A 22,520-nucleotide genomic window follows, 5' to 3' on the forward strand; every position below is an offset into this window, starting at 1 on the left:
CTCGATCCGGCAGTGGCCCTGGGAGCAACAACCTGCCAACCAAAGGCGAGATCTCAGAATAGTTGAGGCTGCATTAGCAGTTAACTCTTCACTCAACGAAGTCGTCGCTCTCGCAGCTACCCCTCCTCGATCCGGCAGTGGCAGCACGCCGCCAGCAGCGCCGGCTTGCCCCCGCGCTGCGCAGACCTGCTCACTGCTGCGCCCCCAACCGATCTGATGTCCGTTCGTCACCTCCTCACCAAATCCAGTACGCAGACAGCATTAAAATAACTGCTCATTCAAAACCACAAGATATACACGGATTCGGGAAAACAATTCCACCAACAACTCACAATACTAAAACCAGTCACTGTGAAACAACACGGACGAATTATAAGTCGGGACAAACATAGAGAAGGCAGAAGCGGTCGGAAGACCAAATGCACGTCGTCTACTGCGACGACCGACCGAACGACCAACCAAAGGTCGTCCCCACTCAAGTCACGCACGGGAAAAATACCAGTATAAATCGTCGACTGACAACTTATTGCCATGAGGGCACTTCGACAGGCGGGCACGCACACACGCACACAGTTGAAAGTTGAGCTACTCGAATATCACGGCCCATTCAACTAAAACTCGCTGACTCCGGTCCTTGACGTGGCCGTACGCTCTCGCGACCACATCCTTCCGTCGGACAGTGCATGCATGTCGCCAGCGGCCGGGCGAGTACTGGCTCTCCGGACCTCACTGCTGCTCCGTCCCACCTCAACTCGCTCGACCCACAACGACCTGGAAATACTAGAGGCCGCTCCAAAGATGGCACCACAATACGCGCTACCGATAACCGCTGGTGTTGCTACTCACGCACAGACAAGGCGAGCAAACGTAGTGGCGCCAGTGAACACACTAAGAAACTCGGAGGCAAAACCAAATCTGGCTGTTATATAGGGCGCTAGCGTGAACGGTGCTGCTTCCACCCACTCTTTCCGCCTCCATGATTTGTACCTCACCATTTATGGCCGTCCTATCCACCTCACTCCTACCCTCAAATACCTTGGCCTCACACTCGACCGCCACCCCACCTCCACTCCCCATCTCCTTACCATCCAAAACAAAGCTCACAACCGCCTCCACCTCCTGAAACTCCTGTCCGGCTGGACGTGGGGTCTGCATTCTTCCACCATCCTTCACATCTACAAATCCTTGATCCACCCAATCCTCTGTTATGCCAGCGCAGCTTGGGTATCCGCCCCTCCCCCGTTCTATATGGCCCTCCAAATCCTCGAACGCCATGCGCTCCGCCTCGCCTTCCGCATCCGCCTTCCGCCCCCCACGCGCATCCTCTACGACCTCATCTCCTTCCCCCATCTTCTCCTTTTCCTTGAACACATCTGCACACTATATATTGTCCGCCGCCTTGATCTCCCTCACCCCCTGGTGTCTCCCTTCCTTTCCACCCCCCACCAGTTGCCTCGCCTTTACCGTTGTGTCCCACCCTCTCTCCATCTCCACACCCTCCATCTCCTTTCCCACTGCAACTTCCACCATCTCCCCCTCCCAGATGATGATTTTCGCCCTGACATCTACCCTTCCTACCAACTCTAACCCCATCTTCCTGCCTCCTCCTCAGGGCTCCCTTCCTCCCCCTCCCTCCTCCTGAGCGGCTTCCCCCTCCTACTCCCCCTCCCTCTCTTGTGCCCCCTTTCAGTGTCTCTGCACTCCCTCCTGCCCTGTCTTCCCTCTTCATCTCCCGCCCCATGTGTCTCCTGCCTCTTCGTGTACCTGCTGACGCCCCTCCTCTCTTCATCCTGCCGCTTCCCCTGCTGCCCCTTGCTCTCCCCTCCTTTTCCATCCTCTCTGACCTTTTCCTCGGCAGGTCCCACCTGGCAGTTTTATTCTTCGTCATGTGTGCTCCAAGAGGGTTTTAAGTGTGTTGTTCTAGAGTGTTTTTAATACTGTGGCCGACTTTTAACCTGTGCATGTTCATTCAGTGTCTTCTCTATCTTTTAAGATTCGCCAACTGTGCTTTTTAATTCTGGTGACTTTTTTAACTGTCCCCATGAACGTCTCCATGTCAGTCTATTTTTACATCCATTTTCTCCCATTTCTCTGTTTTGCGTTCCCCTTTTTTATCGCCTTATGTATGTAACATTTTATTCTTATTGTAGTTGTCATGTCACTCGGCTGAAGAGCGGCGGATTGTGCCGCTGACAGCCCTCCCCTGCCCACATGGGGCAGGGGAATGAAATCACAATAAAGAAAAAAAAACGGTGCTGCTTTGTAGTTGTCAGGCTTCAAGTGCATGTGAAGCTCCAAAACTATGTGATCGGGGAGTTATCAGAGAGAATGTTGAAGGACGGGGGGAGTGTGTTTGAAGATGGAATGGGAGTGTTGAGGTGCGAGTAGGAGGCTGCAGCAGGGCAGGTGCAGGTGAGATGCGGCGCGTGGGCCGCGCGCTGCAGCTGGCCGGCGGTGCACGCGGCGACGCCACGCCAGATGGCGCTGAGCGCGCGCGGCGGCGGCGGCGGCGGAGGCGGCGCGGCGGAGGCTCGGCCGCAGTGCTCCTCCGTCCTCCGGCGGACCAAGACGTCACCTGCCCGCACGCACGCCGCCGCCACGCCGACGAGAACGCGCAGACGCCGTAAGTACGACCGCCACCTGGCCGCAGTCTCACTCCGCTGTCGAGCACGACGCTGTCCTAAAGATCACAGCCGCACCGCTCCTGCGTCCTCTCGTTCGTCGCCGTGGCCGCTCACCTCAAGTGATTGTAAATATGTTCTGTGACGTGGTGATGGAAACGCCGAGCTATTACAGAAGGCTTCTAGAATATTCTTCTTGGTAGCTACACCGTCCTTTTCACGAGCTAAGCACAAGCTGTTGTGGATCTCTTCAAGTCTCCTTTAACTCAGCCTTGGATCTGACAAGTGGATTATGGAAAGTGAATATGCATTCCGTTCAGCGCTCTGTCAGAGCAGAGACTGTAGTTCTGCCTCCAGTGGATGCTGCGAAATGTGATGGTTACGATTTCCTCTTTGTCGATCCGTGTGATCAGGTGTCTGAGAAGTAGTATCTTTGGACAGATAGTTAACAAGATTTGTCTATAGTCTCTAGTGAACCATCCCCCTTTCTTTTTTCTTAAAGAAGATCTAGGGATAGTATAAACTATATGTTGACATCAGAAATGAAATTCCAGCTACATTGACTAATGCAATCACTGTTGTTACTGCGAAATATTACATCCAATGTAGTTAACTCTAACGGTGAATTTATTCGTAAAAGTGACATAGCAATCCATTAAATTTTGGTCCATGTGGAGAACTTTCTCCCGACAAGAGAAATCTCGTATTGAATGATGAATGCAATTTTTACTTACCAAAGCGAATATTAGACCTTTTTGTCAGTCGTGTGTGTCATGTCAGTTGTGTGTGTGTGTGTGTATTTTTTGAGAAGTGAGGATGGTGAAATGGAGGAGATAACGAACTGAAAGAGGGGAGGGAGAAATTGTGCTCTAGTGCCGCGTCAAACTCAAATAAAAAAGCCCAGACCGATTCACGAAGTCCCAGCCGAAGAACCTCCTCAGATTCGTTTGGCACCTGTAAACACGCATCAGTTTCGTTGCAAGCCGTTCATGGCAGAGTCTCCAGTGCCAAAAGTTACAGCTCGAATGTCAACGAAACGAAGTAACAGCACTGGAGAACAGCTCTCAAGGTTACTAGAAACAGAGAGCTCCAACGTTGTAAGGTAAGAGTGAAAGAAAGAAAGGGCGAAGCTATTAAGAAATTTGACAGCACTGACTCAAGAAAACCTCTTAAGATATACAATATATCAAGATGTCTGAAGCCGAATGGTGATTTGAATTAGGCTCCTGCGAGATAGCTCAGTTGGTGAAGTCTCGTTTCCAAAATACTTCTAAACCACTTAAGGACATCACATACAAGGAAGATCATAAATAATGCTTCAACATGCACAGCTAGGAATTTATTAAATGTAGTATCATTAATTGTTGCGGGGTTCATTTTTTTGGCTTACCAAAATTTGCACAGTGATTTGGTGCAGCTGAACATGCTTTTGTTGTCTGTTTCTGTCACCTGAGAAGCTCAATGTATTAAAAAGAACTGCAGTCTTGCGTAAAACGTACATGTGAAACACTCGAACTGTTGTCTTCCCGAACTACTTAAACCATAGGCCTTCACAAACATTTTTATCATGAGTAAAACTGTGTAACATCAGGCATATCATACTTGGTGAACCAAAAAAACAAAAGGAAAAGAGTAATTGCATTTAGTATAGTGGAATAACCCAGTCTGTATCGGGAATGAAGTACAAAAGTCATTGACATCTGATCTAGAAATTCAATACGAAAAGAAACCTGAATAGCAACAGAATGCAAAGCAGTTCATTGACAGGTTTTGTGTAATAGATAAAGCTCCAGAGTGCCAAAAATACGCATAGATTTTTCTGAATCGTCTTCTGAATTTTGATACATGTTCACAATGGATTAATACTTCTGTTTTTGTACTGTGTCCGATTTCGAGTTCAAGGAATCATTTTCGTGCTTTTGTAACAGCCTCTGTCTTAAGACATGCATAACGTTGGCTCCGCCATCTGATGTTTAGTATTCTTCGCACTGCAAGAGGAAATAAAATTCCTATATATACAAGCGTCTCACGCAACGTGGACATATCATAAATGATTCCAGACATCGATACGAAGTTTTTAGCAAATGTTCGCGCGTCAAGGGGTGAATGACCTCCAACTCGATTTCATGCACTAAGATACTGAACGAAATATTTTTAATGGAAATGGGAATTATTTGTAGTGTCATTCGTGAAATGTTTTAAGTATAGGCTCTAGTAACATAACGCTTGATATCATATGCCGTGAAACATTTGCAAAATTAGACAGGGAGTGTAATAAGTGTGAGGATAATTGTTTCAACAACTTTGCCATATAAACATTGTCTTATAGGTCGAAATCCGAACTTTTCCAGCTGTCTTGGCCTTCTTATTTGGAAATATTTTACTGCAATGAAGGAAATATATCACCACACTAATTGAGCGAGGTGATAAGAAGACGGGGCTCGTATTCGGCAAGTCGGCGGTTCGTGTGCCCGTCCGTTTATCTACGTTAGGTTTCCTGCAATGTGAGTGTTCTGTCTCTAATGACATCATCGTCGACGGGACATGAAATCATCAACTCGGGCTGCTGGAAAGCCTTTAAAGAGTACACAGTTCCAATAAAGACACCTGCACTCTAAGGTTGCTTTGAATATCACAGTGCTTTGCTAGGTGGTATACTCTTGCCTTCCTCTGATTCGGAGCAGATTTACACTGCCGGTTACAGGGGACCTACAATGTAATGTGGACGAGTCACGCTGCTACTCGTCTTTTTTTTGCGTTAACAAAGCATTGCCAGAGACAAGGGGAAGGGATAGAATAAATCCTAGGACAGACTGGGCATCGGACACCGGATCCTTGAACTTGAAGACCTAGTGTTGTGCCTCATTGACCAGACTACAAATCGCACACTAGAAGATCACTCTTTTTCGATCGGTGAACATCGGCTGATTTCGGATTCTACGAAATGTTTACATTCGTTGCCAGCATTGTCCAACGTAGCAATAAGCGGCCATTGTGAAAACAGTGTTGACTCCTGTGCGGTTATGTGTGGTGGTTACTACTATTATTACTCAGAAAAATGAGCGAATAGGCTGTACTTAGTTCCTCAAGCGGCTAGCCAACTACTTTCGTGTCAGTTCTGTGATACATAAAATCATCGCGCGTTCTTTCCTATTACAAGCTGTAAGCTGGCTGCCCTGGGAGGAGGAGACGGAGCTTGTACCAGCAGCCAATTAGGCTTTCGCTCCCAGCATCCTCCACGGAAACGCCACCTTGCCGTGTGATATTAGTGCAGTATCTGGTGAAGTACACCGAGGTGGCAAAAGCCATGGGATACCTCCTAATATCGTATCGATCCTCCTTTTGCCCAGCGTAGAGCATCAGTTCGACGTGGCATGGAATCAAAAAGTCGTTGGAAGAGCCCATGTTGCCTGTAAAGCCGTTCGTAATCGCGAACGTGTTCCCGGTGCAGGATTTTGTGCGCTAACTGACCTGTCGATTGTGTCCCGTAAATGGCCGATGGGATTCGTGTCAGTCCATCTGGCTGACCAAATCATTTCCTCGAATTGTCCACAACGTACAGATAATCGCGGACAATTGTGGCACGGTGATATGGCGCTCTATCATCCATCAAAGTTCCATCGTTGTTAGGGAATACGAAGTCCATGAAAGGCTGCAAATGGTCAGCAGGTGGCCGAACATAAGCATTTCCAGTTAATGATCGGTTCATAAGGACCAGAGGGCCCAGTCTATTCCATGTAAACACAGCCCACACCATTTCGGAGCCATGACCAACTTGCACAGTGCCTTGTTGACAACTTGCATCCATAGTTTCGTGGCTTCTGCGCCACACTCGGACCCTACCATTAGCTCTTACCAACTCATATGACGGGGCCACGGTTTTCCAATCATCAAAGGCCCAACCAGGCGCTACAGGCGACGTCGTGCTTTCGGCAAAGGCAGTTCTCGTCCGTCATCTGCTGCCATAGCCGATTAACGCCCAATTTCGCCGCACTGTCCTAACGGATATGTTCGCCGTACGTCGCACATTGATTTCTGCGCTTATTTCACGCTGTGTTGCTTGTCAGTTAGCGTTGACAACTCCATGCAAGCGCCGCTACTCTCGCTCGTTAAGTGTCCGAGGTGAGAGGTAATGCCTGAAATCAGGTATTCTCGGCACACTCTTGAGACTGTGGATCCCGATATTCTGAATTTCGCAACGATTTCCGGAATGGAATGTCCCATGCGTCAACTAGAATTTCGGGTAAGTCTGTCAATTCCCATTGTGCTGCCATAAGCACGTAGGAGACCTTTTCCCACGAATCACATGAGTGCAAATCACAGCCCCGCCAATGTACTGCTCTTTTATACCTTGTGTACGCGATACTGATGGCATCTGTATAGATACATATCACCATCCCACGGCTTCTGTTACCTCAGTATAAAAGTGTTGAAAAAATGTTCAAATGTGTGTGAAATCTTATGGGACTTAACTGCTAAAGTCATCAGTCCCTAAGCTTACACACTACTTAACCTAAATTATCCTAAGGACAAACACACACACCCATGCCCGAAGGAGGACTCGAACCTCCGCCGGGACCAGCCGCACAGCGCCCAAGACCGCTCGGCTAATACCGCGCGGCAAAAGTGTTGAAACGTCCCCTTAGAAAAATTTATGAATGACTGTGCTGTTAGGCCTCTTACATTATTAGATTTGCAAACAGCTGAGCAGAACTGAACGTACTCAGACATTTCTCTCTTTACTTATTCTGATCAACACTAAACTAACACACAATATTTTTAGCGCAACGCAATCTGACTTTCAGTAATCAAAAAATGGCTCTGAGCACTATGGAACTTAACACTTAGGTCATCAGTCCCCTAGAACGTAGAACTACTTAAACCTAACTAACCTAAGGACACCAGACACATCCATGCCCGTAGTGGTCGCGCGGTTCTAGACTGAAGCGCCTAGAACCGCTCGGCCACACCAGCCGGCTTTTCAATAATCTCTATAAAAGAATGCCCCTGACTAACAGTAACCTATACCTTTCATGAATCACTTACCTCACAAAAATCTTCGTTACTCGAACTACTGCAATACAGCGAGCGCCAATACTGCCAGCTAAATAAAAGATTCTAACTACTGAAGGCACTAACTACTGATAGGCATACTTAGCAAATGAAAGATTTTGATAGAGAACAAACAATGTATTTACCTTAATAGTGTTCAAAAGTCATTATATATATATATATATATATATATATATATATATATATATATATATATATATCAGTTCATGACATCCAGTCTTACAATTTTACTGTCTCTGATTGACACACGTCCAGATCACCCGCTCTCAAAACTCCGCCATCTCACTCCTCACATCTACCACTGCTGGCGGCTCGCCTCCAACTGCGCAAAGCTACGCGCTGTTAACATCCAGCTGCCCAACACTACAATCGCGAATATTCCAACAATGCCAACCAGCCACAGACTGCACACTGCACAGCCAGTGATTTTCATACAGAGCGCTAGGTGACGTTACCAACATAGAAACCTAAACAGCCTACTTACAGTGTACTATAGTTGATCATCTGGCAAATCACTGTTATCGCAGTGAACTCAACATTCCCTTTCTGACAAACGTTGCGTCAGGAGAGCATCTTGCGGCTTCTTTCGATCTCTTCAGCATGTGTGTGTGTGTGTGTGTGTGTGTGTGTTCGGCCGTGTTTCAAAAATGGTTCAAATGGCTCTGATCACTATGGGACTTAACATCTGAGGTCATCAGTCCCCTAGAACTTAGAACTACTTAAGCCTAACCAACCTAAGGACATCAGACACATCCATGCCCGAGGCAGGATTCGAACCTGCGACCGTAGCGGTTGCGCGGTTCCAGACTGAAGCGCCTAGAACCGGTCGGCCACAGCGGCAGGCTCGCCCGTGTTTCATTTCCTCGACAAGTGAGTTCGGAGTTGCTCCCCCAGCCTAATTTTCTTGACACGGTCTTGAGTTGCTGGGGTTAATTCCCAGACCAGGAGACACGGTGTTGTGATCCGCTGGAGGGTGGTGCAGCTCTCGACGGCCGCCTTTTGGAGCGCCGTGTGGCATACCTCGGCTTGGCCAGCCGGGGTGGCGTGAGTTCCCCCTCCAGCGCCAGCTGCGGCCGGTCTGGCCGGCTGCTGGAGAACAGGGACCCACCGAGCGCTCCGTCAGTTCTCCGGCCGCCGGCCTACGGTGCGCGCACCGCGTGTGTGTCTGTCTGTGTCGTTCGCCACAGCTTACTAGCGGTGCCTGTATTCACCCAAGACTCCTGCGACAGCTCGTCATCTGTAAGTATGCCACCGCCTCTCCAAAGACGACCGCCCGTGCATCGTCTTTTGTTTGACTCATCGCTTGTTTCGTAATAACAGCCTTTACATGTTCACACCTTACCTCAAGCGACTTCTAATCAAATTACGTGCCTATGGACTACCGTCTCACTTGTGCAACTGGATTCGTGATTTCTTGTCAGAAAGGTCGTTGTTCGTAGTTACTGACGGAATGTCATCGAGTAAAATAGAAATAATATCGGGCGTTCCCCAAGGAGGTGTTACAGGTCCTCTGATGTTCCTTATCTTCATAAAACGATTTAGGAGACAATCTGGTTGTAACAATCTAGATTGTTTGCAGATGATGCTGTGATTTACCACCTTATAAAGTCATCAAATGATCAAAACAAATTTCAAAACGGTATGTGTATGGTGCGAAAAGTGGCAATTGACCCTAAATAATGATAAGTGTGAAGTCATCGATATAACATCTTCAACTTTTTTAGTCCTGTCTTCCTCAGTTGCGTGTAATATTACGGTATATTGATAATTTTTACTTATCGACCGTCTGAGTACCAAAAGGAATCTGCGAAATTTCGGTTACACGATAAATCACACAAATCCATAGGCTCAAAATTCAGCTAAATACATACGCATTACAGTTACGAGTAAATTACGTTGGAGCGATCACATAGATAAAGTTGTGGGTTAAGCAAACCAAAGATAACGGTTTATTGTCAGAACACTGAGAAAATCCAACAGGTCTTCTAAAGAAACTACCTACAGCACGCTTTTACGTCCTCTTTTGGGGGATTGCTGTGCGGTGTGGGACCCCCATCAGATAGGATCGATACAGGACATCGAAAAAGTTCAAAGGACAGGTCGCTGAATATTATCGCGAAACAGGGGAGAGAGAGCCACATATATGATATATGTATTGGGTTGGCAGTCATTAATACAGAGGCATATTTCGTTGCGGCAGGATCATATGAAATTGCAGTCACGAACTTTGTCCTCAGAGTGTGAAAATATGTTGGCGCCCACCTGCATAGGGAAGAATGTTCATCATAAATAAGAGAAATCAAAGAGCGACCAGAAATATTTAAATGTTTGTTTTGCCCGCGCGCTGTTCGAGATGGAACGGAAGAAAAAAATGGCTCTGAGCACTATGGGACTTAACGTCTGAGGTCATCAGTCCCCTACAACTTAGAACTACTTAAACCTAACTAACCTAAGGACATCACACACATCCATGCCCGAGGCAGGATTCGAACCTGAGACCGTAGCGATCGCTCAGTTCCAGACTGTAGCGCCTAGAACCGCTCGGCCACTCGGGCCGGCGGAACGGAAGAGAAATAGCTTGAAGGTGGTTCGATGAACCTCTGCCAGGCACTTATTTGAGAATTGCAGAGTAATCATGTAAATGAACGCGTAGATGCATGCATGCGATGCATGATTGCAACAGTGCACCGCCCTTGAGGTCTGCAGAGTGAACCAGGACTCCAACGAAATGTTTTCAGAGACTGTTCAGAGATATTTTCTGAGTATTTTGGTATGAGGTCCGGTGGTCGTTAGTGGCTCGCCACAGCACAGTAAGAGGCTAAAATCTAGATCGGGGCCAGCGCTTGTCACGTCAGTGTTCTGTACGTTGTCAACTTGTCAGTTTCGCTTACCCTGTTTGGTGATATTTTCACGTATCAGCGAGAGACTCTATTTCTAGCGCCGAAATTGAAATTCAGGTTCGAACTTATTTTAATACTTTAACGCTTGAAGTGTACACTCTGATCCTGCAATTTTTTGTTTGTTACTGTGCGTGCGCCACTGCACATTAACAACCCACTGCCACCATTGTAAATTCAGCATTGAGTGAGGCCTGTTAGATGATGGGCGTTCGAAGTTAATTAATTTGACAGAAATTGATTTTGAAGAGTCATTGTGACCCTGGAGTACACATTCTGTAACTGTTCTATCGTTGAGTGCGAAGTTCATTTATGTGAAAATGGCTCGGAGGAATGACATTTTACTAACGGAAGATACGATACGGGAATCATTGTTTACAAGAACTCAACCGCGAAAGTGACGTGAGTGACCTCTGTGATGAAAGTCGTTCTAAAGCTGATGTTCCTCGAGCAATTAAGTTAACTCTTCCGAATACGATCGCTGTTTTTTCTGAATACATAATACATTTCATACCTATATTAAAGTAAGAGTGTAACAATATTCCTTCCCCACTTGCTCCGAAATACGTCGTCCGCCAGCTGCTCATAGTGGTTGCATATAACGAGCAGCTGACACGCCCCCTTTCGTTCTCTTCAATCTTTTCATTTCCTCATGTCGATTGCCGGCAATATTGCTGCAGGGACATCTAAGTACCTCACTGGCCCCGATCTAGACTTTTAACCATTAGCGCAACTATGATTTATTCCTTCGCAACAGTGACATAGCCTATAACATGTAGTCACATAAACTCACGTGAAATATGCAGAAGAACGCAAGTGAAACACGGTTGCCGCCGGTATGGAAACAACTCAACATAAGAGTCTTGCTGCTCTTCCGTTACATTCAGTGACCCCACACATGAGATGCGTAACAGTTAACTGCTCTGTATCACTGTTAGCTTACAACTAACGCTATCAGATAAACAAATCCGAGTCAGAACCGACCGCCACCGAAGCTTGCGGGCGAAGGGTGAAGTGGGGCATTGCTGTTCTCAGCAGTAAGTACAATGAGTGAATGGAACCAGTTTGTTTCCAAACAAATCACACATTTCGCACCGTCGGTATTTGGAGCTTTGTGCAGATATTTTCAGTGTAGTACCTATACCAGTACAAATGGGGGCAGTAAATCAAACGAAATGCAACTGCAGTGTAACGGCCATTGGAGACAACGGGTCCCTTATGCCAAAACGCTCAGAAAATAACCCGGAACAGCCTCCGGTCTTTTATCGACGGAATCCGCGGTCTCCGAGTATAATCTCGCGCCAGAATGAAACAACGGAAATATATTACTTCCGGCCAATACAGTAACAAATGGTGCCATTCGGAATCGGAAATCTATTTCAGGTTCGCTCTTTTCTCAATTTTATACCGCTCAACAAGGATTGCAACCATAAATCGTTAGTGCCATTCGACGGCATATCAATTCTACATTGACTTTCAACCTTTCACGGCATAAGCTGCTCCTACATCGCTTCATTGGCGAATTGCAACAATCTAGTATCGAACACGTCTTACTTGTTAAATTGAAACACTAGAGCTGTCTGTTTGTTACCACTCAACGCGCGATATTGTAAGCGGTTAGCAGGCATTATTGGTCATTAACATCTATAACGTTGCTGTAGTATTGCAATATTTACGAGAGTACCCAAAATAAGGTACATATCACTCTGAAGCTGACGTGTTGATCCAAGTGCTTCACATTGCTTCGGCAAGTTCTCTGATTACAACCAAGTTCACCTTATAAATTTATAAGTGGTTTTGACTGTGATGTCGAAGGAGGGATGCTGAAATTTAAAAAAAGTGATAAACAGCCCAAAATAGTGCCTACCATGCTCGTAATAGATTGCTTGCAACAAACTACGTAGAGTTAAGTAAATATCAACAATTTCAGCTGGTACTTGCATTTGAAGTCGCTGAATTTTGATGGTATTATATAAAAACATCTTATTAGTCAATCACATAATCTCCTATTTTAGAAATTCCGTATTTAGTGATGGTAGTAGAGTTATTCTTGTTGAATACTTAACAAATGAACAAAAAGCCTAAAAAGTTTGATAGAAGTGTTTCCATATTTTTGCCTGCACTCCCGTTGTGTTCCTTCAGTCCGAGCAGTGACTCATTGGCATGATTAAAGGTGAAAGTCGTAAAACAAAAGTGGAAGGATTTTCCCAAAGGTTAGCTGTGGAACTGGATATTACTACTCAGCGACTATTCTGACGAGTTGTGATTGACGATTGGACTCCTTGCAGCAGACGAGTAGAACGGGTATGCGTGTTTGATGTAAACACGGTTATTCTTGTTACGAAGGTGCAAACGAGATTAAGACAGTGTGCTGTCCCCGTCATTGGAGCTCGCATTTAAAATACGGGTCACCACAAACAGTTCTTCCACCATGAGATACTGCAAAGATATTTGCGATTTGTCACATAACGTTGCAGCACATTCTCCTCATCGGAAGGATAACGCCACTCCGTCTAATCGTTTTGCATGGCACGACGTACGTACTGAATAGGATCCCTTCAGCTCAAGCGCCACCGCATCACTACACTTGTTTTAAACTATGAACAAAGAATGTGACATTATGGAAGCGCTGTATGAAGATTTATTTGAAATGTGCTCTGAAGAACCGTAGCCTTGAGATGCAGATTGTTCTCTTTAGAAAGAGATTTAATGTTTTCTGGACAGATTGTAGTGAAAAGCACGGTGACTACTGCCGTGTTGCGTTCTCCACGAGCGACAAGCGTATTGCGTAGTGACGATTACTGGAATACGAGGCGTGTTTTTTAAGTAAGTACCGTTTTGAAATTAAAAAAAGACGTGCTAAGATATCTCAATAATTTTATTTTTACATGAAAGCCTGTACCGTAATTTACTTTTCTATATAATTTCCGTCAATATTGAGGCACTTGTCATAACGTTGTACCAGTTTTTGAATACCCTCCTCATAGAAGTCTGCTGCTTGACTTGTTAACCACTGTTTTGACTTCGTCATCGTCTTGAAGACGCTGACCGCCCAGCTGTTTCTTCAAGTGCAGGAACAGATGCTAGTCACCGGGCGCAAGAGTTTTGGGGGCTGTACGGAGGATGAACTAGAGTTTCCCATCGAAAAGATGTGGTGAGATTTTTGGTCTGACACGCCAAATGCGGACGGGCATTGTCTTGCAGCAAAACGATGCCCTTGCTCAACTTCCATGGACTGTTGCTTTGATTCTGGTGTGACGTAGGCCACCGATGTTTCATCGCCTGTAAGAATTTGGCTTAAGAATTCATCACCGTCGTTGTGGTACCGCTCAAGGAAAGTCAATGCACTTCTAAACGTTTGGTTTTGTGCACATCAGTCAGCATTTTCGGTACCCAACGTGCGCACAATTTTCGGTAATTCAAGTGCTCGGTGACAATGCCATACAAAACACTACGAGAAACATTAGGAAAGTCATTCCGCAAGCCGGCCGGTGTGGCCGTGCGGTTCTAAGCGCTTCAGTTTGGAACCGCGTGACCGCTACGGTCGCAGGTTCGAATCCTGCCTCGGGCATGGATATGTGTGATGTTCTTAGTTTAGTTAGGTTTAAGTAGTTCTAAGTTCTAGGGGACTGATGACCACAGAAGTTAAGTCCCATAGTGCTCAGAGCCACTCATTCCGCAAGGAGTAAATCGTAAAGCGTCTGTTTTCTTTCACCTTATTGTCCACTTCCTGCACGAAACTTTCATTAACGACCGTAGAAAGCCCACTCCGTTGTTCATCATGCACATTTGTGCGGCCATCTTTAAATGCTCTCACCCCTTTTCTTACCATTCCATCATTCATAATGTTTTCGCCTGCGATGAATATCGATCGCTTTTAGGCCTTTAGCACTAAGAAATCTAATAACAGCCCGTATTTCACAGTCGACGGGACTCAAGATTACCGGAGGCATCTTAAACACTCAGTACACAACGTAAACAAGGAAGAATCAGACTGTAATGGCGTCCGTGCATAGATTAAGATACGGGCTTTCATGTAAAAATAAAATTATTGAGATATCTTAGTACGTCTTTTTTTAGTTTCAAAACGATACTTACTTAAAAAACACGCCTCGTATATTACTGAGAGAAGTGGCGTCGTGGATGAGGCTCTGGACTTGCATTCGGGAAACGTGAGGTTTAACGCCGCGTCTGGCCGTCCATATTTAGATTTTCGTGCTCTCATTAAATCACGGCCGATTTCACTCCCCGTCTTTGACAAACCCGAGCTCTTCTCAAGTCTACAGTAACCTCTTTTTTTCCCACTGGAAGGGCTGTGACTGAAAGAGATCCTTGTGTCACGAAATTAATAAGCGCCGAGGGCGAATCTTTCTATGGTCTCCAACAGATAAAACGCAGCAGAGAAGGGCTCAGTTTTAGCCGTAATTACTGCTAGTCTCTTTAGCAATTCACAGGCTGCGTTTGTGCGTTTTGTACGAGAGGAAAGGGAGCGTGTTGGAGGGGGGGTTGAAGGGCAGGGGAATGTGGCGCGGCAGGGGAGCGGCCATGTGGGTAGTTCGGTGATGTGTGAGGCGGAGGGTGCGAAGCGCAAGTTCTGCACCGTGTCAGGAGCAGGAAAAGTTATTGCAGCCAGGCCGTAAATAAAATCCTCGGCGCTCCTGTGTAATCGTGCGGGATACCGGGCCGGCGGAAAGAATTCTCGGCGCATTTCTGTCAAAACGATGGTAAATCGTTTATTACATTTACTCTCAAAATGTTCTTGCAACATTTTAGTTGTTTGACGTTCCAGTAATATGTCCTACAGTCTCCAGCAGTTACTTTCGATATTATTTGGTTTTACTGAGATTAAATGTGTGTTCTGGAATATAAATATCGTCGTGTTTCTGTCACCAAACAGATCAAAACTATCTTCTGGATCAATGTTTCAATGCAGATCTCTACCTTTTGCAGGCAATGCTTTCAGCGACGGAGTTAAAAGTGAAAGACCTTGGCTGTTGCTTACGTGTGTTTACCGTACTGAAACTCACACGGTTGACCAGTTTCGGCCTCAAAGACTACTTTCATGTGTTGTCGGTGCCATTATGTATTAATATTATCCTATTATTTAACACAGGACATAGCAGTTCTGAGAGTGAGCACACAATGTGCAAGCGTCAAACCTAAAAACAGAATGTGTGCTTAATGGAGTAATGTCGACATCGACCATGCTGCTTCGTTTTAAGTCACTGCATGAGCTCGCTTTCGTCGTTAAAAAACCGGCTGTCAGTTCTGGCAGCCCGGAAAACAGAGACAGCGGACAGAAGTGACAGCTGGTTTTTATCAACGAAAGCGAGCACGTACACCGAGGTAACAAAAATCACAGAGTACCTCCTAATATCGTGTCGGACCTTCTTTTGCCCGGCTTGGTAGAGTAACTCGACGTGGGATGGACTGAACATGTCGCTGAAAGTCTCTTGCAAAAAAATATTGAGCCATTATTGTCTCTGTAGCCGTCCAAAATTGCGGAAGTGTCGCCGCTGCATAATTTTTTGCACGAAATGACTTCTCAGTTTTGTCCCATAAGTGTTCGATGCCCCTTAAGTGCTCATATCGAGCGATGTGAGTGGCTAAATCATTCGCTTGACTTGTCCAGATGTTCGTCAAATTCATTGCAAACAGTTGTGGCCTGGTGACATGTTTCAGAACATGACATCCATGAATGGCTACAAATGGCTTCTAGGTAACCGAAAACAACCATTTACAGTCAATGATCGGTTCAGTTGGACCCATAACCACCTTACGCAGTGCCTTATTGACAACTTGGTTCCATGGCTTCGTAGAGTCTGCGCCACACTCAATGATCGGCTCAGCTGGACCACGTAATCACAACCCACACCGTAACATTCTTATGATAGTCAAAACCGGTTTCGGTCATACAATGACCATGTTTAGATTCTGTAACAATACAAAAGAAAATTTATATTAAAACCTAAAAATAAGTGCAATATTTAACCAGGCTTATTAGTAATCTCTTAGGCTTTTGAAAAATAAAGACTATCTTATAGATGACGCGCGCATCTAGCGCAAAGAGGGGGAACAAAATCTAACAAATTTTTATATGTACAGGGTTACTACAAATGATTGAAGCGATTTCACAGCTCTACAATAACTTTATTATTTGAGATATTTTCACAATGCTTTGCACACACCTACAAAAACTCAAAAAGTTTTTTTAGGCATTCACAAATGTTCGATATGTGCCCCTTTAGTGATTCGGCAGACATCAAGCCGATAATCAAGTTCTTCCCACACTCGGCGCAGCATGTCCCCATCAATGAGTTCGAAAGCATCGTTGATGCGAGCTCGCAGTTCTGGCACGTTCCTTGGTAGCGGAGGTTTAAACACTTCACCATTAAGAAAACAATGTTGCTTCATCACTGAAAACAAGTTTCGCACCGAACGCATCCTCTTCCATGAGCTGTTGCAACCGCGCCGAAAATTCAAAGCGTTTGACTTGGTCATCGGGTGTCAGGGCTTGTAGCAATTGTAAACGGTAAGGCTTCTGCTTTAGCCTTTTCCTTAAGATTTTCCAAACCGTCGGCTGTGGTACGTTTAGCTCCCTGCTTGCTTTATTCGTCGACTTCCGCGGGCTACGCGTGAAACTTGCCCGCACGCGTTCAACCGTTTCTTCGCTCACTGCAGGCCGACCCGTTGATTTCCCCTTACAGAGGCATCCAGAAGCTTTAAACTGCGCATACCATCGCCGAATGGAGTTAGCAGTTTGTGGATCTTTGTTGAACTTCGTCCTGAAGTGTCGTTGCACTGTTATGACTGACTGATGTGAGTGCATTTCAAGCACGACATACACTTTCTCGGCTCCTGTCGCCATTTTGTCTCACTGCACTCTCGAGCGCTCTGGCAGCAGAAACCTGAAGTGCGGCTTCAGCCGAACAAAACTTTGAGTTTTTCTACGTATCTGTAGTGTGTCGTGACCATATGTCAATGAATGGAGCTACAGTGAATTTATGAAATCGCTTCAATCATTTGTAATAGCCCTGTATATAAGACCGGTGTTTTACATTTTACAGCTAGTTTTACAACGCATGAATCTGTGTTCAGTGTATGCCGCCTTTAGGTATGAACTATATGTGTTTCGCATAAATTCAGTTAGATTACTATTAAACCTGGTTAAATATTGCACTTATTTTTAGGTTCTAATATAAATTTTCTTTTCTATTGTTATAGAATCTGAAGATGGTCATTGTATGGCTGAAACCGGTTATGACTGTGTCATAAGAATGTGATTGCGTCTACAAATAAACAAAAAAAATTTACAAAATAATCAATCACTCACTCCGTTGACAAAACGTCGTTTCTTCCAAAAACAACCCACACCGTTATGAAAAAAAAATTGTAAATTTTTCGTAAGATCTTATAGGACCAAACTGTTAAGACCATCGGTCCCTAGGCTTACACACTACTTAATCTAACTTCACCTAATTTACGCTATGGACAACACACACACCCATGCCCGAGGGAGGATTCGAACCTCCGACGGGGGGAGCTGCACGGACCGTGCCAAGACGTCTGAGACCGCGCAACTATCCCGCGCGGCACTCCGTTATGAGCACGTCACCATCTTACGCCCCGTGAAGTCTGCGGTAAACACAATGATCGATTCAGTTGGACGATGTAAACACAGCCCACACCATTATAGACCTGCCAGCATCTTATACAGAGCCCTTATTGACAACTTGGTTCCATGACTGCGTGGGTTCTGCGCTACACTCGAACCCTACCATCGGCTCTTGCCAGCTGAAATCGGAACTCATCTGACCAGGCCACGGTTTTCGACTTGTGTATGGTCCAAACGGTATGGTCACGAACCCAGAAGAGGCGGTGCAGGCGATGTCCGTGCTGTTAACAAAGGAAATCGCGTTGGCCGTCTGCTGCCATAGTGCATTAACGCCAGACTTTGCCCCATGGTCCTAACGGATACGTTCGTCATACGTCCCACATTTCTGCGGTTATTTCACCCAGTGCAGCTTGTGTGTTAGCTCTGACAACTGTACACAAACGCAGCTGCTCTCTGTCGTTAAGTGAAGTCCTTTGGCGACTTCGTTGTGCATGGGGAGAGGTAGCGCTTGACATTTGGTATTCACTGCACATTCTTGAGAGTGTGGATCCTGAAATACTGAATTCCATAAAGATTTCCGGAATTGAATGTCCCATGCGTCTAGCTCGAAATATCATTCCGCCTTGAAAATATGTTAATTCCCATCGTGCAGCCACAATCATGTGGGAAACATTTTCACATGAATGACCTGAGTACAAATGACAGCTCCGTCAATTCACTGCCCTTTTATATCTCGTGAACGAGATACTACTGCCATCTGTGTGAGTCCTCTGTTAAATACCACGGTAATGTTGTGACGTGCCGGCGTCTACTGCACTTGAAAATGGTCAGTTAGTCCGAATTTGTTCAATTGCGGGAGTTTCACTAAAGCAAATAAGTGTAAGCAACAACTGAGGTGGAAACTTTACAGTGACCTTCAGAGAATATGAGGATGTGGAATTCCACCTGAAGGAAATAATCGAGTCAACATCGTCCTGTCTCATGGCCTGGTTCGAAGCATGAAATACGGGGAGAGTTGTAGAGCAATGCCGCGAACAGTAAATGTCTGGTTTTGAGTACCGATCCGGCACACCGATTGAAATTGTTAGACCTTTTTTTTTACTTTTTCCTTCAATGTAGTTACGTGTCGACGTCTGTGTCAATCCTGTGCTTCGAGGTGATCACTCGAATTTTTGTTTCTGTTTCGTGCACAGTTTTTTGACGACTGACACACTCTTCATCTTCAGGTGCACCATAGGACGACGGGGTTTTTCTTCGTAATTTTGCGAGCAAAATGGAAACAGAGGTTCGGCTGAACGCCAGGAAGTACACCATTAATCAGTAACGACGACAAAACGAGAGCGACCACGTGCTGTCTAGGTTATTACAAGCCAGTCGCTCACCTTAACGAATATGCGAGAGATAACTGTTTGCGGCTTTGGCGTCGCACTAGGATTCATAACGTACTGGTTCAAATGGCTCTGAGTACTATGGGCTTAACTTCTGAGGTCATCAGTCCCCTGGAACTTAGAACTACTTAAACCTAACTAACCTAAGGACATCACACACATCCATGCCCGAGGCAGGATTTGAACCTGTGACGTAGCGGTCGCACGGTTCCAGACTGTAGCGCCTAGAACCGCTCGGTCACCCCGGCCGGCCATAACGTACTGAAACAGAAAATTCATACACAATTTAGGTAACAGGGACAAGTGTCGAATTCGATTCCTTCCGGATGCATGTACACTTCGCCACCGCCCTTGAACCATATTCTTAGGGTAAAAAATTGCATAATTAACCAACGCGGGAAGGAAAAGTACAGTTTTATATTATCTGTCAATACTAAATTTTCTCCACACGTCGAAATGCAACAGTTGTCTAGTACGCAATGCCTTGACATAACTTACGGTGATATCGGTAAAAAGTGTCTCAATAATTACAAATCATCTTTGTTGATGAAAGAAGAGCTCTCACTTCAACAGAAGTCGGAAATTATTCAGAAGGCAGAGACAGCAGACGTAAGAACGGTTCATCTTCCTAACCAAAAAATTAAATGAAAATAGTTTAGGAAAAGAAATGCTTAACACGTGTGTGCAGTTACAGTATTCGAATCGTCATTAGAGACACAATATATCGCTCTGACTTTTACATAAGTAATTTTGACCTTGAACAAAATAATATTTAAAGGCTAGAATGCTACTGATATTATCTCGCTTTCGTTGCAGAAACCAAACATTATGGTTCTTTTGATTTTTGTGAATCTAGCCTGCGCTAGGTTGGATTTATTCGTGCCACATAATTTTTGCGTAGTGTCGTGTTTCCCATCCGAGCATGAATCCTGTGAAGTTAGTTTTGTGTGTTTTCTGTTTAAAGTGTTCGTGTATTGTGTTTCTGGAATAAATTCAAGACGAGCGCGTGGATCCGTTCAGGTGAGTGGATCTGGTGAGAGAGTTAACATAAGCTACCTGGCTTCCCTTGTGTAAACAAATCGACAGATATGATGACTGTGCTAATGTTAATCAAGTATTATCGATTTATAAATGCCAGTCGCTGTGACCGAGCGGTTCTAGGCGCTTCAGTCAGAAACCGCGCTGCTACTACAGCAGGTTCGAATCCTGCCTCGGTCATGGATGTGTGTGATGTCCATAGGTTAGTTAGGTTTAAGTAGTTCTAAGTCTAGGGGACTGATGACCTCAGATGTTAAGTCCGTTAGTGCTTGGAGCCGTTTTTTGATTTATTAAGGGTAACAAGAGATTAAATAAGTTCACTGTTTTATATTATGTATCGTGCCGTTTTCAAAAAGGAGCTATTTCTACTCTGCGAATGAAAAGTTGGAATAATCGTTTGACCATGTTAGCACCGGAGAAACGGGAAAAGTTCGGATGTCACGTCTGAGCTCCGTTGGTGCTATCTAGAGATATGTTTGCGTCATCCCAATAATGGGAAACAGCCACCCGGAAAGGCGCTAAGTAGCCCTGCACGAGCGCCGTAGCTCTGATGACGGAGTAACGACCCACTGGACGTAGCGTGATCTCTGCTAAGCGCGGTGACATAACGCCCCCTGGTGCCTTAACGGACGCTTTGGCCAGTCGTTGTTGCAACGCTATGAGTCTACAGAGAGGTGCTGAAAATGAAGAAAAACATAGAGGCACGTAACGCGTGAATATAGTCATTATTTTCACGAGCCTGGTAGTTAACCACTTTCTCCAACGGAGGCCGTGATGTTGACATGTGCTGAGTTGTGCTGCAAAAAAATGTAGAAACAGCAGTGGATGTATGACTTGTTAGACTGGAGGTAATGTTGATGTACAGTTTTTTCTGTTTGCCATTGCGTTAGTTTGTTCTCGAAACAGACGCACTGAGACTGGTTTGCCTTTGACGTCACCGGCCCGTGGATAACGCGTCAGACATTTAGCTGTATCAGACAGATGGCTAGACGGGAGCTTGAGCGTATTTCGCTTCTATTGAGTGGACGTTTATTGAAATGAAAATAATGAAGATGATGGAATTTGTTGCAGATAAATAGCTTATTTCTCTTGAACGCCACCAAAGGACCTGTCTTAATCAAATGCCAGATCATCCTACGCACTCGCATCATAAGTCACTGTAGAAAACGTAAGACTGACTTGCTTAACTGCAAGGTGTTGTTCCAGAGCTTGACGTAGTCTCACCTACTGCCCTTTATTGTCCAATTCCACTCACGTACATTTTTCCACCAGTACTGAAAGCGGACACCAGTGGGTCGTTCGCCACAATATTAACACGGCACCTCCGTCTACCTCTACTATACATGTTTTGACCACTGTGTTAAGATTTCTTTTTCGTTCCACTCACGTATAGTATGTTTGTTTACCTCTGTGCGAGTTGTTATCAGTTGCCTTTAACATTCGCATTGCGAAGGAAAACTATAAGTATAAAAAGGTTTTTGGATTTTCCTAGTAGGTTTTTGGTCGATATCAGGCACCTTATTCCAATTCGTCAGTTTTGCAGTGAGCCCATCCCTCGAGTTAACTAAGAGCCTGTTCTTGTGGGTCCTCTACACTTTATACCCTCTGTAAGTCGAAGATAATCTGGATGTTACGAGTATACAGGGTGTAAGAAAAATGTGCGGCACAAATTGCAGGACACATTCGTCACATCTAGATGAAGGAAACGCTTTGTTTCCACGTCACAATTCATTTTCTCCAACGAGTTTCAACGAGATTAGACTATAAAATTTCACAATCGCCATGTCGGGCGGACCTCAATCCCTACGCAACTGTTGAAGAAAGTCATCAACAAAGATTTTCAGTGTTTGGGCCAGCATTTTTGGTGACTGGTAGGGCCTTACTTTCT

At 45.3% G+C, this 22,520-nt stretch overlaps 1 protein-coding gene across 2 annotated transcripts in view; it reads left to right on the forward strand.

Moving 5' to 3' along the window:
* Positions 1-2,546: 2,546 nt before the first annotated feature.
* LOC124617721 overlaps positions 2,547-22,520 on the forward strand; it is a 422,320-nt gene continuing 402,346 nt past the window's right edge. The window contains exon 1 of one of the 2 annotated variants that reach the window (XM_047145289.1): positions 2,547-2,623. The gene's annotated coding sequence lies outside the window, so the exon portion shown is untranslated. Of the gene's footprint in view, positions 2,624-8,823; positions 8,934-22,520 lie in introns of those variants that run through there. The other variant, XM_047145288.1, reaches the window with a different exon arrangement.

This window comes from Schistocerca americana, chromosome 1 (genome assembly GCF_021461395.2).
Source record: "Schistocerca americana isolate TAMUIC-IGC-003095 chromosome 1, iqSchAmer2.1, whole genome shotgun sequence".
NCBI classification, from domain to species: domain Eukaryota; kingdom Metazoa; phylum Arthropoda; class Insecta; order Orthoptera; family Acrididae; genus Schistocerca; species Schistocerca americana.